Source organism: Alligator mississippiensis, chromosome 2 (assembly GCF_030867095.1).
Source record: "Alligator mississippiensis isolate rAllMis1 chromosome 2, rAllMis1, whole genome shotgun sequence".
In the NCBI taxonomy this organism is placed as follows: domain Eukaryota; kingdom Metazoa; phylum Chordata; order Crocodylia; family Alligatoridae; genus Alligator; species Alligator mississippiensis.
Genome location: NC_081825.1, coordinates 81059195 through 81076648, shown reverse-complemented (window position 1 = coordinate 81076648; position 17454 = coordinate 81059195). Strand labels below are relative to the sequence as shown.

Here is a 17454-nt window from a genome sequence, read left to right as displayed (position 1 = left end):
ATCAACCCACCTCCAAGTTGGTCTAATAAAACATATCAACTTGAACCAAAAAACTCTATCAAAATTGCCATGGCAGCCGGCAGACACAAACTCTCCAGCTAGGCAGTAGAGGTGCACCGATACATCAGTCCATATGGTATCGGCACTGATAAAGGGAAAGTTGACATCAGCAGTCAGCTTTTTTTGGCTGATGTGGCTGCTAATGTTGCCAATAAATACCAGGTGCATCTGTTCAGAGCCATATTCACATTGAATAGTGCGAATAGTCCCATTCTAGTCAATGGGAATTTTTATGAAGTAAGATGCCATTCTGCCCGTTACAGCTTGATTTTCCAGTCTGGAGGAAAATATAATTAGTTCTTCTAATTAGGTCTTTTACATGGCTAGTCATCCAGAAATTAAGACTTGACCACATCAACCTCCCAGAATTCCCCCATTTTTACCCTAGTGATTATGCTACTCTAGGCATAGTCCTTCAAGTTACTTAACAACACTTTACAGTGTTTTTTTCTGGGAGTGCTGACTGGGTGGAAGTCTCTTAATAGTGGAATTTACTTTATCACCTGCCATTCACTAAGATAGAACTCGGGGCTATGGCTTAACCCTGCAAAGGGAAGCAAGAGAATTATAATGCTGTAGCCATGCAAACTTTGCCTGGCTTGGGAATTAGCATATTGGAGGAAGACCAGGATTCATAAGGAAAAGTACATTTCTCACTCTACTGTTGTACTACAAAGGAGAGCCAGCAGGGAATTGTGACACAGGGGGATGCCTCATGAACAAGACCCCTTTTTGAAGCTACAGTGAAGATATTCTTTGCTCCATACATAATGCTCAAAGTAAGGATCTGATGTGGCCTTTAAATTTGAAACTAAATTAGTTTTGTTTTGGATTCTTTTTTACCCCTTGTTTTTCCTCACTTCTCCCTTTTCCCTTGGAACTCATCAATGATGTAATAATACTGAAATGTAATTGGTAAAATGAACTAATGGAAAAAACAGATCACAAAAATGGCTGTTGAGTGAATTGCTCTCTCTTTTTGTCTTAGATTATTTTGAACACCTGAGATGACCTTTAGTTTGTACATGTGCCCTGGTTGTTGTTTTTTTTAACCTCATAAATATAGGACATTGACACCTAAATCATATTTCTTAAGACTTTTTCAACCTTTCTCTGTGCCTAACCTGGACAAAATGAACTATTCCAAACAGGAGACTTTATCACATCTTCAGATGTCCTGTGAAATATGAATTTTCACTTCTATCTAGGAGAACTTTTACAATCTCTGTCCTCTCCTATACCTGATGAACCAAGTGTGCACCCAAAAGCTTGCAAATAAAAAAAATTAATTCTTTGCAAATATCTAGTTGTAAGAGGCGATATCTTGTATTAGACCACGAGTTTTGATTCCTTAGTGACTACAAAACTTTTTTGTCACTTTATTATGATCCACTGCTGTCTGTCATAATTTGGAATATCTTTACGTGAATTTCTAAATTGCATTAAGTGTTCTGTTAAGAAATAAAAATTGTAAAAATACCTCAGGCACCCTGTTTTCACTCATTCCAGGGAATAAATACTTATACACACAAAAGGACACTTTTCAGTCAAGAACTAATAGAATGATAGCTTGGCCAAGCAGTTCCCTCCCATACATTTTCCACTTCTTACTGAATGTCAAGGTCTCTGTACTTACGCAGTTTTTAGCAAAAGCAGAGAAAGAGTGCACTGGTGCCCTATGCATATGGTTACCTATGTAAAATCAATCATAACTGCTGAACAACATTGTGAGACTTCTAAAGTACAGAGGTCATATCAGGAAACTCTTTATCAGTTTAAATAGTACAAAACCAATACTCAATAGTTTTTTTTTAAGTGAAGAGTTAGGAGAAATAGGGATGTTTCACTCTTAAAACTGTTTCTTTCTTTCTGTATCACAATTTAAGCAGGGATTGGTGGGGGGGGGGAAGAAGCAGGGGGAGTTTAGGCTCCAGTCTTTGCATTAAACTGGAAGTGAAATTTTAATAAGATTGTGACAGGGGTCCATCCCCGGGCCTGTCTAACACAGGACTGACCCTCTGGGCTACCCACCCACCTATCTACTCTGTCATGCCTTGATGGAACAATAATTATGATCTAACTTGGGTGGGAGGCTAGCCATTTACTACCCCAATGCTAGGGTCACTATCTACTCCAAACCTCCCCTACCTGGTGCCCCACACCTTGCAGATGCTATATAAATGTGGACCTGCACCCGAGGGCATTGGATCAGCTCATTCCCTGTTGCCGTGCCCCCTGGCACTGTGCCCCCCTGGTTCTGGGGTCTGCCTATTCTCTGTCATCATGCCTCTTGGCACTGGGGTCTGCCACCTGTCTCTGTACCCCCTGGCGCTGGGGTCAGATCACCCCCTGGCACTGGGACTTCGCACAGTAGTGTGCCCCAATGAGGCCTCCTCCTCCTCCAATAACCTCAGCCTGGTCCACTGGATAAAAACACAACATAAATATGAGTCCCTGGGCTATAACATAACACAAATACTACAAGCCACACTCTGGCTCCTTAAAAACCCCAAACTGCTCCTCAATTATTAAATACCTCCCAGCTCTGGTTAACTTGTAGACTCCTGGAGCTGCATTAACCATAGCAACAGTCTGGCCAGCAGCCACAGTGTTCCTGGATAATTCTGCCATGCAGAAGCTCTCTTCCCCTGGCCACTTGCCAGAGACCTCCTCCTGCCAGCCTTGGCCCTGGGGTTCTTATGTGCCCAGAGGCCTATCCTCTTCATGTCAACTTACCAGCCTGGGTGGTTAACCCCTACCCGCCTGGTGCTCAGTGTTCCTGTAGACTCAGGTTTTGAAGAGGCAGCCCTGCCTCTTAGTAACAGGGCTAGGATTCCCTGTTACAAAGATGTTGCAGGATAGTATTACTTTTTAGGGCTGTACGAAGCTTCGGTAGCTGATTTGATTCAGAGAAGATTTGGCCCAATTCAGGGACCGAATCTCTGACTCCAATGAAATTGGGAGACCAATTAAAAGCTCCAAATCGAATTGAAGCATCCTAATAGATTCAGAAAAGAGTTGGAGATTCAGCCATAAACTAAACAGGCAGCTGACAGCTGCTTCCAGCTGGTAAGTCTCTTGGGGGTGGGGGACGGGGGAGGGAAGGGGCATTGGGGAGAGAGGGATTGGGCCTGGGGCTGGGGCTAGGACAAACTGCACAGCCAGGGTGGGGGCTGCAGGACTCAGGAGTGGGGCAGGGGGCATGCAGGATGCAGGCACAGCAGCATTGGAAGCGGGGGCTCTGCCCTGCTGCTGCTTGCCCAGCCAGGGCAGGTGGGGGGCAGGATGCGGGCACGGCTCACTCCAGGTGGGGGCAAGTGGCAGCAGGGCAGAGCCCCCAGTCCCAGCAAAGCCTTCCCCACATTCTGTGCCCTCCAGCACCAGCTGGCAAGTGGCAGCAGGGCAGAGGCCCTGCTCCCAGTGCTGATGCAGGCACAGTAGCATTGGGAGCAGGGCCTCTGCCCTGCTGCTGCCCTAACTGAGCTGTGCCTGCATCACCCCCCACCCATGTTGGCTGGACAAGTGGCAGCAAGGCATACGCCCTTCTCCCAGTGCTGCCATGCCCACATAAGGGGCAGCAGGGCAGAGCCCCCTCTTCCAGTGATGATGCGGCCACGGCAGTGCTGGTATTGGGGGTATTCCCTGCTGCCACCTGGAGTGAGCTGCACCTGCATCGCGCTCCTCCTTCAGTGCTGGTGGGGCAAGCAGCAGTAGGGCATAGCCCCCATGGCTCCCCCCACCAGGGCAGAGGCAGGCACAGCCAGAGGAGCCACAGGAGAAGTCCCGGTGGCTGCCGTGCCTGGCCCCATCCCCTGCCCGGCCTCAGCCTCCCACCACTTAAAAAAATAAAAATAAAATAAAGCCCCACACTCACCGGGTCTGGCAGTAGTAATTGGGGCCTCAGGGCATTCATGGCAGAGCCTACCCACACAGTGCAGGGCATTGAGGGCCAGTGGGGCTCATCTCCTGCCTAGCACCTGTGCAGCAGCTGCCCCATAGCACAGGTGCAGCGCAGATTGGCAGGGCACTGAATGCTGTCTGGGAGCTGGGGCAGCTGCACGTGTCAGGCAGAGCTCGGCACCACTAAGCCGCAGTGGCCCCAGCTCCCAGACAGCACGCAGCACCCTGCCGAGCCGTGCTGCACCATCCACTCCATGGGGCAGGTGCCAGGCAAGGGGCCAATCTCCACTGGCCCACCATGGCCATGTGCTGTGCAGGGGGCTCTGCCATGAGTGCCCAGAGGCCTCAATCACCGCCCCTGCGGCCAGTGAGTGCAGGGCTTTTTTTTGTTTGTTTTTCCAAGTGCCAGGACTAGGCTGGGGCTGGGTGGGGGATAGGGCCGGGCAGGGCAGTCATGGGGACTTCTCCAGGGAGAGGCAGGCATGGAGAGAGAGAGCCTTGGAAGAACCTGCAGCCGCCTGGCTGTGCCTGCCTCTACCCAGCCAATCTGAATCACCAAATCTCTCTGAATCAGTGCCTAATCTTCCAAAGCGGATTTGGTCGAATCTACTCAGGACTGTGATCCAAATCTCCAAATCAAATTACTATCCTCCGAATTGGCTGAATCTGAATCCAAATCAAATACTTCCCTATTTGCACAGGGCTATTACTTTTATTTCTTAATGCACAAATCAGTTGACAATTAATGAACCACATGAGCTTTGGTTGTAAAACTCCTTCGCCATTTCAAATTCACCCAGTAACAGTACCAATTACATTTTTGAAAGGTCTTCAAAATCAAATATATAACTTTGAATGGGAGGGGAGAAAACTCTTTAAATTGGGCTGACTTGTCTTCATCACTATTTGTAAAACTTACCAAGCCTGTCAGTTAAGAGCACTTATTGATTGGGCCCCACAGAAAAAAGAGAAGCATTCAGTCTTCTTTTGTAGTATGGGTGCCCCTTATGATTTGTACTGCTATGGAAAGTCCAATTTAAAAATGAAAAGAAAATCTATCCTGAATAAGTATTGGCAAAAAGACTAGTACAAATACCTGATGGTAATTACAATCTATGTAGACTGCATTTCTTATTTCAGAAACCATTACAAGTACAACTCTTAGTACTTCTGTCTTTTTAAGTAAACTTATGCAGTAGAAGTAGCCACTATCAGCTTACTTTAAAGAGTGTTCCTCTTAAAGATATGTGACAGATATTTCAAATAACCTGGAAAAACTTCAATTTTAAAGCATTATTAAATAAATGTGTGACAACCTCTCTCTTGTAATCTGCATAGTAGTTCAGAGAATCTGCAGTCACTATGGTGCCGAAGTAGTTTCCATTTTGTCTGCAATTTACTCAATAAATGCAAGCTAACTTGCATTTAACTATATATTTCTGTGCCCAGAAAAAAAGGAGAGACCATCAGGGGCTACATCATTATCAAGAAGCCAGAAAATTAGTTGCCCCGAAAAATTAATTAATGACGTCTCAAAAGGGTATTTTTAATCCTGCTCCCCAAATGACATGTTCTGTCTTGCAAGAATGCTATTCAGCTCCTGCTATATGAAGTGTAGAAGGAATATGTTAAACAATTAATTAAGAACTTCCAGCAGTTGCCAGCATCCAGAGGCAATCTCACTTTTTGGAAGTTTAAACTTTTTTCAAGTTCAGATTATTTTCTAGATTTTCTTTACTACCAAAGGCCAGTAAGATGTTAGTACAGTGTATATTTTGAAAATTACTTTAGCCCAGATCCTCAAAAATAATTGATGCCTAACTCCCATCAATCAATTACTCATTAGGTTCTGTTTACTAGAAGACCCACATTATATAATTTTATGAAAAGCCAGTATTGATTATCTGAATGGAGTTTATGATCTAAAGATGAATATGGAGACTTTCCTTTCTCCTCTTCTCTCTTCCTTTTTTTTCCCTACATATAAGTAACTTGAACACTTGCTCATCCATCTATCCAATGAATTTGGATGTTATCGCTACGTCAGAAAAACAATTAACGTCATATATATTGGTGTGGTGTTGTTGATGCAGAGGGCTGTTACCTGTGTTGTGTCTTATAGAAAAGGTCAAATAGGCTGTAAATCCGACGATGCCACATAGGAACTGGTGCTAAAGGGTTATCAACTCTGAAAACACAGGTAATACCCTGTATATGTGATAATGAGTATGTGTCATTCTTCTTGCTAAATCTTGTGGAAGACTTCTGTAATATGGACTTAAGCTTACATAAGAATATTTTTGTTCCCACAATCAAACATTTTTTTCTATGTGATCTTGCTCATCTGACATGAAACCTGAACATATGAGGAGGTGGGCTATGTGCTGCCGGGCTATAATTTGTTTTATAGGAGTTACTTCATCAGATGATATCCTGTAATCACTACCTCTGCATTGAAACCAACTACTTATTAACTATGGTTAGTATCTATGTGACATAAACTCACTCCCACGGTAGCAGTGGAATGGCTTCCTTCTAAAGGAATCTGTCCTCCATATCACCATTACAGAGTAAAAATAGAAAACACATTTTGGGGAGTGGCACTTCCTCCTACCCTTCTCTGTAGAAGTCCTGTTCTACAGGACTGTGACACGAAAGGTCTGTTGCTCACCATGTCTGTGCAACATCTACTAAAATGAGTTCCTGATCCTAAGCAGGGCCTGTAGATGATGTTGAAAGTACAAATAATAAGATCTGCCAACAAACTGGCTGGACCAATTTATCAAAGATGCCAACAATCAGATGTTGTTTAACTTCTTGGAATAATTCCCTTGCAGTTGCATTGTCCAAAACCATTTTTTTCCCAAAGCAGTTCTGACAGCATCTGGCCTTTAGAGTTAGTTAATTTAAAGTTAACCTCCCGTCAGAGAGAGCTTTATTTTACATGTTTGCTAACATTATTCTGTGGTATTAAAGCAGTTTTAAATCTTTGAACAATTAATGCTGTTCTACACAGGTAACTGATGCATTCTGTTTTTTTAAGCAAAGTTTACAAAAATACAGTTACTTCAAGTGACTTCATTCACCATTACTTGAGAAGAGAAGAGTGACTGAATGATAATTTTCATGTGATTGGGTGTAAACAGAAATATTTCCTCTCAGGGTAGGGGAAGCACTTTTGTTCTGGGATCCTACCAGTCCATTTTTCCATTTTAAGTACCTATGAAGTATGCAAGATTAAATGTTCAAAGAGTTTTCTCCAAGAGCATTCTGTGTAGTCTGTAATGCTAAAACCACTGGGTTATATCCTGGGACTATTGTTCTGGGTTTGTCTCCCGTCAAAATAGCCACAGGACAGTCCTTTACACACACAGCTTGAAGGGTAATTGACTTGAATTAGCTATCATTGTCCCAGGAAAAAACATTAATTTGGATGCATAGAAGTATGTACTTAAGTGGGACAATGGGTCTATAGGATCCCAGAATGAAAGGGTCAGAACAATTGCCATATTTGGGGTCAGGAAGGATTTTTACCCCATAGTCAGGTTAGTACTCAGCTCCCAAAACAAAGCCTCTACTCCCAGTTTAGTTGCAGCCTGATTGAAGCAAATCTTCCCAGCTTAGAGTTGGTGACCCTCAAGCACCAAGTTCACGGCCAGATATTGCATGAGGATGCTCAACTCTTGACTCCCAAAACAAATGTTCTACTCCCAGCTTTGTTGCAGCCTGAGATCTCATGGTGGCCAGAGGAAAAGTTATAAGAACACATTGAAGCCATACCTCAAGAAAGTGTGTCAATATGAAGAGCTGGAAGTAGCTGGCTGCTAACTGACTCCAATGGTATTGCAACCTCAACTAAGTAACAGTCTGCTTCAAGGTAAAACATCTTGCTCTCAAAACAGAGAAGAGAGTGGAAGAAGGAAAAGGAGAGAAATCCTAGCCTATGGCCTATTCTTTTCTAGAGAAAGACCCTCAATTTCTCTGGATAGACCTATGGTTTAAGGATTACACTTTTAAATCACCTCCTTTTCCTTCACGTCCCTTTCTTTGTCTGAAATAAAAAGCCGTGAAATAATCCTAGAATGCTGAAGGGTGGACCAGTTCTCAGGGGTTCTTTGGATCTTATGATACTTATTTTAAATTCTCATATTCAAAAGGAAACCAACAAAACCCAAAAAAGAAACCTGCAGCAACCTCCAATCACCTCTTTTGTTTTGCTTTAAAAAAGGCTTAAAGAAACATTGCTTAGCGGCAACCAACATGGGTTTATTAGAGGCAGGTCCTGTCAGACCAACCTGGTGGCCTTCTATGACTAGGTCAAAAAATCCTTGGATGTGGGTGTCACGGTGGACATAGTCTTTCTGGACTTTAGGAAGGTCTTTGACACTGTCTCTCACCCCATTCTCGTTAAAAAAATTAGATGATTGTGGTGTCGATGCCTACACAGTCAGATGGGTCACCAATTGGCTGGAGGGCCATACCCAGAGAGTGGTGGTGGACGGGTCATTTTCAACCTGAAGGGATGTGGGCAGTGGGGTCCCCCAGGGCTCGGTCCTTGGGCCCGCACTGTTCAATATCTTCATCAGTGACTTGGACAAGGGGGTGAAAAGCACCTTGTTCAAATTCACAGATGACACTAAGATGTGGGGAGAAGTGGGCATGCTAGAAGGGAGGAATAGGCTGCAATTGGATCTGGACAGGTTGCAGGGGTGGGCGGATGAGAATAAGATGGGATTCAATACTGACAAGTGCAAGGTGCTGCACTGGGGAGAAGGAACCAGCAGCATACCTACAGGCTGGGGAACTCCCTTCTCGTCAGCACAGAGGCAGAAAAGGATCTTGGAGTCATTATAGACTCCAAGATTAACATGGGCCACCAATGTGGGGACACAGGAAGGCTAACTGCACCTTGTCATGAATCCACAGATGCATCACTAGCAGGTCCAAGGTGGTGATCCTCCCCCTCTGTGTGACACTGGTCAGGCTGCAGTTGGAGTACTGCATCCAGTTCCTGGCGCTGCACTACGGGAGGGCTGTGGACAACATCGAGAGGGTCCAAAGGAGGGCCACTCACATGATCAGGGTCAGCAGGGCAGGTCCTATGAGGAGAGGCTACGAGATCTGAACCTGTTCAGCTTCCAGAAGAGAAGGCTGAGAGGGGATCTGGTGGCCACCTATAGACTGGCCAAGGGAGACCAGTAGGCAATGAGAGAGTCCCTGTTCCCCCGAACACTACTGGAAGTAACAAGGAATAGCGACCATAAGTTGACGGAGAGTAGATTCAGGCTAGATATCAGGAGGCACTACTTCACAGTCAGGGCAGCTAGGATCTGGAAATAACTTCCAAGAGAAGTGGTGCTTCCTCCTACCCTGTGGGTCATTAAAAGGAGGGTAGATAGACATCTTGCCATTTGACCCCAGCATTCTTTCCTGCCCATGGCAGGGGGTCAGAGTTGATGATCTGCTCAGGTCCCTTCTGACCCTACCAACTACGAAACTATGAAACAATAATAATATTGAGTTAGAGCTCCAACCTTGGAATGTAAATATTACACTCTGGTAAGGTCCTGGAATTGTGTCTATTTAACCCTCTGTTCTTAACTACAGCATACACATTAAAATAATCTGAGAGAATTCTCCTGGGTTTGTTCTCCTGGTAGAGAGATTTACCCAAAGCTGTGTGTACTTTCATAAGCTGAAGCCCTGAAGAGTGGAGAGTTAGCAGTGCTGACATTGTCCAGCCCAGGGGTGCCCTTTGCACACATCTCAGAATGCTCTGCAGCCTCCCTTAATCTGAAACTATGGATGGCAGCAGTGCACAGGGCAGCCCTGGTTAGCTAACCTATACTGTCTGTGGTCAGCCTGTTTCCCTGCAGCACAATGTGTGTGAAAGTGGGGATGTTCTGCTTCCTGATGGAGGAGCAGAGTCCAGCAAGTGACAGTCAACCAGAAGATGGGGGAGGGAAGAGATGACTCAGGGAGGTGGGAATTGCTGAAGTTTCTGAAAGAAACCACAGCATGTATAGGCAATTGCTCTCCTGCATGTGATTTAACCTTGTTATTTCCAGGTTATTTTTCTCCTAAAGCAGTCATTTTTACTCTGGAGAAAAATCTTGAACATCTGTACACTTGTGATTTCTCCTGGGAGAGAAGCAAGTCTCCTAAGAGAAGCTAAATGTATGTACCATACGTAGCACTGGTGCAAATTTTCATTTAAAACATGGGTTTTTTTTCAGTTATTAAAAAAATATGGATACATTTTGAAATATATTACTTTTTTTTTTCCCTTTGCAGCATTTTCATTACAGGCATCCCGCATCTTACATGGGGGGTTACGTTTTAAAGGCAGCGCGTAAAGGGGAAAATCACATATAGTGAAATCGCATATTACCGTGCCAGCGGTGACTGCCTCTGCCTCCAAAACCTCCCACCACCGCCACGGAGCCACGCTTAGAGCTGTGTGGCCGGCGGCAGCGGTGCAGCGTGGGGTGGTGGTGGGGATGGCTGCATGCCACCCGGCCACCACCACACACGGCAACCAACCACACAGCTCTGGGCATGGCTCCATGGCGGCAGCGGGAGGTTTTGGAGGCAGAGGCAGTCACTGCTGGCAGTGTGGTGGTGGCCAGGCCTCCAGGTAAGCGGCAGCACCGTGTGCGGACTCAAGCCCCACCCCCCTTTCCCACCCGCATATAGTTGAATTCGTGCAAGTTAAATGCGTATAAGATGCTGGATGCCTGTACTTGCCATTTTCTGACAAATTGAAATAACAATTGGAAATCCATGAGCACTGTAGCTGTTGCCAGTGGCATGTTATATACTTAGCATCTTCTTGTTTTATACCTGGTTTATTTAATGGCTGTGATAATAGATTTAAATATCGCAAAACCACTAAAAAAGTAAATATCACTAAGTTTTGTTTATAGATTTAACCCTTTGGCTTTTTCATTTGTAAACATGCTTCCGTGTGTGTGTGTGTGTGTGTGTGTGGTGAGAGGGGCATGAAAGTCTAGTGTAGTAATACTGAAGTATATGCCATTGAAGTATATGCCCCTTTCTTGGCCTGTTGGGAATCAAGCCAACTGTAGCTAACTCACTGAAGGGTTGGGGCAAAGTTCATTTTTCTTGCTTTTAATTCAATCAATAGAACCAAATATCACAAACAGGTGCAAAGAGAACCATTTCCACAGGGAACAGTATAGATTAGGGAGTTTTGTGTTTGGCTGAGAAGCAAAACCTGCATGTGGGAATTTCAATTTGTCCCTTTTTAAAAAAAAAACAAACAAACTCTTAAAAGCTCATTATAAGTTAGATATCTTCAGTGACTTGAAGTAGACCTCATGCACAAACACCAGCTATCATGATGATAAATGCATTGTAAAGAAAATAAGCTCATTTTACTGACATGACTGGTAGAGGCAAAGTCAAAGTATACTTTTTCACAAACAACCTTTTTAATCACACTAAACACTTCAGTCCTGCCAAGGACCTGATTGAGAAACACTTGTGGTTACCCACCACATCATTCTATCAAATTGCCATTCTCTGTACTGTCCCACATCCAGCTGCTTTTCCAGCCCCATCTTGTCTTGGTTTTAAAATGTTGATATGAATATGATTTTCATGGAAGTGTCTGAGAAAACACTGTGTACAATGTTAACACATTCTTTTCTTTATTTTTAAATCCCTGTCATTAAGGAAAGGGACTGATACTTCCATAGAATAGTGCTAGGTCCAGGTTATAGTAGCTTATGTATTTTCTTTTTTTATTCAGCAGCAGAGTTCAGTGAATGCTTTAAAAAATCTTCAATATCAGCTTGAATCTTGCTTCTACTGTGCTCATATCCCAATCATCACTTTCCATGAACATCTTGATCACTGAGTTCTAATTGCACAGCTGCAGGCTTAAAAGAAATGCACTCTAGTATCCTCAGAGATGGCAAATTATAAGTTCTGTACATACAAGTATTGTCATTGCATATTAAACATCTTATTTGTGATGGGATGTTGCTTGAAATAGCAAGAAGATCAGATTCTTAAAAGCCCTTGGTAGATACCTGAAACAGTGCCAAATAAACAAGACAGACAAGGCTCTATCCTCAGTTTTGTGACCAGACCCATGTGCTAAAACAAACTTTTATCAGTAAAAAAAAATAAAAAATCTTTTACTAGCTTGTACTGAACCAATGAACCTCAACAGTTCATTCAGTAACCACAGCATTCCTCTCCAGTTTATTCAAAGCATGGCTCTTCTATAACCTTCTTTACCCTTTGTGCCTCTCCTCCACCTGTTGAATACTTTCCTGAGAATGTTTTCAATCGACTGGCTTTGGGTTATAGACCTTTGATGCTTCTGCTACATCACACTGTTGAATAGCTAAATAGCTCTTGTAATTCCATCTTGACCCAATATGCTGCCCTTCACCTTTCTGCTTCACCAGTATCATGAGGCCCTTATCAGTTTCTCACAAAATTGTGTCAGTATATTGATTTAACTCACCTATCAAGATGTGTATGCCTAAAATGTCACCCCAAAATCATACTGCTTTCACCATTTCTGCTCCTTTATCCCATCCCTTTCTTATTCATCATGGCATACCCAAGTAAAGGGTGCCATTTTAAGTGAATGACTAACATTGAAGCAATTTGGCAGATTCACAACAAAGAGATATCCTTATTTCTGATCATATATTAAATATCAAATGAAGATTTTTTTTTTGCAGGGAAATAGAGCTGGGGTGTCAAATACATGGTTTACTGCCCAAATCCTGCCCATGTAGCCATGTCATCCAGCCTGGACGGGGCAGGATTTTGCTGGCATGGTAACCAGCAGTAGCATTAACTCCCGTAGCTCCCTGAGCTAATGTAGCTGCCCAGGAAGCCACATGGGTCTACCCTACCACTGAAATCCTGGGTATGAATCCCTGTTGGGGACTCATTTTGGTTCAACCATCACTTTTCCTTTCACCTAAATCCTGGGTGTGGATCTCCACTGGCATTGGGGTGGGGAAGGGGGGAGCACAGGAAATGTTAACCCACATGTCCTTCTGAGCCACCCCAATGGCTCCATTAGGCTAAAAAGAGATAATTGACTTGGTTTTTATTTGAGCATCTTCTCGCAGCAAACACCAGATATTACCCACTGACAAGCCCCTTGTCCCACATTAAGTACTTTTGAATTAGACGAATTAATACTTTGCTTCAGATCATTCATGACTCATGAGACTTAATTGTCATTTAAACCTAGTGTGTAAGCACCTGTTTTGATGTGAGTCATATCCCAGTGTAATCAGGGCCTCATCAAATCAGTTGTCTTTGTTTTACCTTATAACCCCAGTTATTATCCTCTTGCAAATCTCTTGACTGACATGTTCATGCTTTAAGATGCCAGTTTTACTTACTTCCAATCATTTAATCCACGCTTTGTTATTATCTGGCATATGAAAATGGACTCAGAATCTTTATTTAGTACTTTTAGGTTGGAAAGAACACATGACACCATGCTGCTTCCTTCCTGTAAATGAACAAGAGTTTTTGTTGGGGTTTTTTGTTTTTTTTTTTAATGAGGAGGAAATATAACTGATCCGCAATGGTAATGATTGAGGTCAATATAATGGTATTGACCATGGTATCCAACCATTGGTTCAGTGCCATGTACATGTAATTCTGTATCAGCTATATTAGAAATAATGCCAAAACATCAAATTAAAATACTTTCAGTTGTGTCTTCCAAATTAATGGACTGTCCCCAGAAGACTATTTTGTTTTCACTTACCAAAACCTCTGCATATGTTTTTATTAGATTTCTCAGAGTCATTAGATTTTGGATATATATTTATCCATATTTGCACTGTAGCTGGCCAGAACACATTTGCTGAAATGAAATGTAGATATAGGTGAGTTGAGGCACTGGCCTGATCTGTATGTCTGCGTCCAGACGAGCACGGCCGTGTGGTATGTGGTGCTGCAGACCCGTCTGTGGTGCCACAAACCACACATTCAGGTGTTTCTCATCCTGTTACCTTGCAGAACCATTTTTTGACCCCTGGTGATTTTAGGGGTCAAAAGACCCTATGCAGAAAAATGGGGTGGTGCACAGGGAAGCAGCACGTGCTACCCAAAACTGGAGCCTGGCCAGCTGGAGCCACACTCCAGCTGCCAGCCAGGCTCCAACCTGCAGCAGCACTGCAGCTGCAGCTTCCCCGGCTCCCAGAACACAAGCTAAGGCTGCTGGGGCCAGCACAGTTGCTGGCTCCAGCCTTCCCTACTCCACCCAAGGTAGCTTGCCATTTGCCAGAAGGCGCATGGCATGGGTGTTCCCCGTGGACAACAAGCAGTGGCACAAGGTGTCCTGCTGCTAGTTGTCCTTGGGGAACTGAATGTTTGCGCTAGTCTGGACGTGGCTTATGAAACTGAAGTTCAGTCCTTACTTTACTAGGTGTCGTTTATTCACCTTTCTGTAAATCAGGTATCCTAGCCACCTAGCTATCCAGGTACCTTTAAAACCTTAAAATTTGCCATGCATATGATTTCTATTTCATGTACTTATATGTGTGCTTAACTTTTTGAATGTGTATAATCCCTCTTACACAGACCTGGAAAAAGTTTAAAAGGTTGAGCTGTATCTATGTTATAAGTTCCAGTGTTCTTGTAACTGTAGAAACCAGTGGAACCATTTTGGTGATGAGTTAGGGATTCAAGGTTTGTCAGCAGAGATGCTCCCTTTTAGCATTATTCTATGTAACAGTGTTCATTTCAAAGGATAAAATTCACTTTTTTTTGCTAGAACACAGAACTGGACCATTAATTCTTTCACAGTCAGAACTTTAATTGACATCAGTACCTGAATGACAACTACAGAATTAAAGCCAATTGAAATCCTGAGTTAAAGAATAGTGGAATAAGGTCATAAGCATCTTAAAAATAGGTAGGAAACCATCTAAATAGACTGCCTGAAGCCATTTTTAACATATACTTTTATGATGTGAGATCAAAACAACCCAAAATAATACTTAATTATTGTTGCTGTTGTTCAAGTTGCTACAGTGAGATAGCTTTTAATATTCAAAGGAAAGGATGTAAATAAAAAAAACGTTGAAAACACTACCCTTTCAGCCAAGTTACCTGATGAATACAGAGACAATTAAGACCGTAAAATCCTTTTAAAAAAATTTGTCTTTTGTCTTCCCCTCAGCTTTGCGTTTCCAAGCATATTTCACAAATTTTGAGGGAGCCCTCTTGGGTAATGTCAAGGAAATCTTTGAAGTGTAGAAACAGATTAGAAGATCCTTTGAATAATTCTTCTATTGCCTTTGGCTATTGAGGTTTGGGATGCTGTGCCTATTCATTGAAGCTTATCGACATACCATATCCCCAGGTTTCTCTTCCCCTATAAAGGTGGAGGTTTCTGCACAGTCTCTTGTCATGTTAGAGAAAAATCCTGCTGAGAACTCCTTGTGTAATATGTAATTCCAATATATATCTATGTATGGAACCATGCTGTATTCAGACTTCTCAGTTAAAGACAACAATTTCAGGGAGTTTGCTTCATGTATGCCAGGGATACAGCTGCATGAATATCAGTGTTTCATTTCAATTGGCTGAACAGAAAATTGTAAGAAAAAATAATTTTGGTCAAACAAACCATTTTTCTTTGTGTTTATTTGTGAAAATGCAACATTTAAGTTTTGACGTTTTAAAGAGTTATGCTACAGGTTACCTTTAAGCAATTATAAAGGCACTTAAAACAGGCAGCATTCACATGCTAAGTGCCGTCCAAACATTTTAAAGTTATGCTGCTTCAAGTGAGGGTTATCTTTAGTCCATTTTATCCAGGTCATTTCAGGGTATTGTTTATCTGTTCTTGGGAGATAAAGTGCTCTATTTTCATTCTTCCACAGTCCCAGCCCCTCCAACTCCTTTGCTGTGAAGGCAAACTCTCAACACTCCTGAACATTATTGCCAGGGGATGGGGGGAAAAGAGGAAAGACCCCAGAACAACTTAGCCACTAGGAGCACCCAGGAGCAGTTCACCAGTTTGCTGTTTGCTGCTTTCTCTAGCATCCCTGTGCAAACACCAACAGCAATCCTACTACCTAGTTCTGTGAAGAAAATGAGCCAGAGAATGGAAACCAGTGTCAGCTGGGTTGCAGTTCTGGCCTGGCGTGACACGCATGCAGCAAGTGCACTGGTTCTCAGCTCTGCCCTGGTACAAGTACTAACCCAACACCTCCTTCCCCCCCCCCGCCCCAGACCCAGTTCCAACTCAGTGAAACACATGCAAGATTTTGGCCTTTTTTGCACTCTCTATTTAATTCTCTTTTCTCCCCTCAACCCATTCACTTTAAACAGTCCTTTTTGGAAGACTTTTTCGATCCCACCCCACGACTCTGGCTGGAACCTGCTGGCTGTGGAGAAAAGCAAGCTATAGCCCCCCATGGTGGTTTCTCCACTTCCAAGCTACATACCACGCTCCCCCTTCCTCTCCCACCCCAGAGGAGGGATAGACTCCTGGCTCCTGTCCATGCCCCTGGCCAGGCCTTCTAGTGGCTAAATCACAGGTGGGTACATCTGAGATAGCCACTTAACCTTAACCTGTGACTCTTGTGAAACTGTTCTAACTTTATGATGACATTCCACAAATTTAAAATGTTTTAAAGGTAACCTTTAACAGCACCCAAAAAACTTAGCTAAATTTCATCTTGAAACATCAACTTGAAAGAAAGTTAAAAGGCAGGGGGCTCTGGAGCATGGCTCTCTGGCACCTAGCCAGCATTGGCTGTATGTTTGCTTCCTCCTCCTGCTGCCTCCAAGGTCTCTGGGATTTGCAGTCCAGAATTATAGCAGCAGAACCCTGCAGGGGTGCTAATCACTTCTTCCTGCTTCCAGGTACCTCTGAGATTTGTAGTTTACAGTTGCAGCCAGCAGTAAGTTTTTAGCAGGGTAGGGCAGGGCAGCTCTGTAGTTTGGGGAAGGGAAGTTTAACCTTCTCCTGGCCCAAGACCCCAGGTGGGGTTTGCCTTCCTGTCTCCCTTCCCCCTCCCCCCCCAACACTTCTCTTCTGGAGCAAACAGCACAGCTCAGCCCAGGGCTGGAAAACATGCTGGGACGTTGGGGGACTGTGATTTAATTTGAACCAGGAAGGGGTCTGGGCCAGAAGTTTCATAAACTGGTTTGACCCAAATCAGTTCACTTTGATACTACATTAAACCAGGTTTAACTTAAACCAGTTTCAGCCATTTTGAAACTGGTTTATGTACACTGAACTTCTGTTCTGTTACAGGTTTAAACCAGTTTCTGATGACTTAAACTGATCTATGTATAACTTCTGTCCCTAACCATAGAGTCTCCTGAATGTATACCAGGGGTAGAGTTGCATGAATAAACTATCAGTTCAATGGATGAACCAAAATTGTAAAAAAAAATTTGTGCCAGCTCTTGCTTTACTTCCTGGCAAAAAAAAACAAAAACCCATCTGTTGTCAAAAGGAAGAGA

General features: G+C 43.4%; 1 protein-coding gene across 1 annotated transcript in view; it reads left to right on the top strand.

Annotated features, from left to right (window-relative positions):
* The window catches only part of GALNTL6 (polypeptide N-acetylgalactosaminyltransferase like 6), a 1039950-nt gene that overhangs the window by 406352 nt on the left and 616144 nt on the right, over positions 1-17454 (top strand). The gene's annotated exons all lie outside the window — the stretch shown is intronic.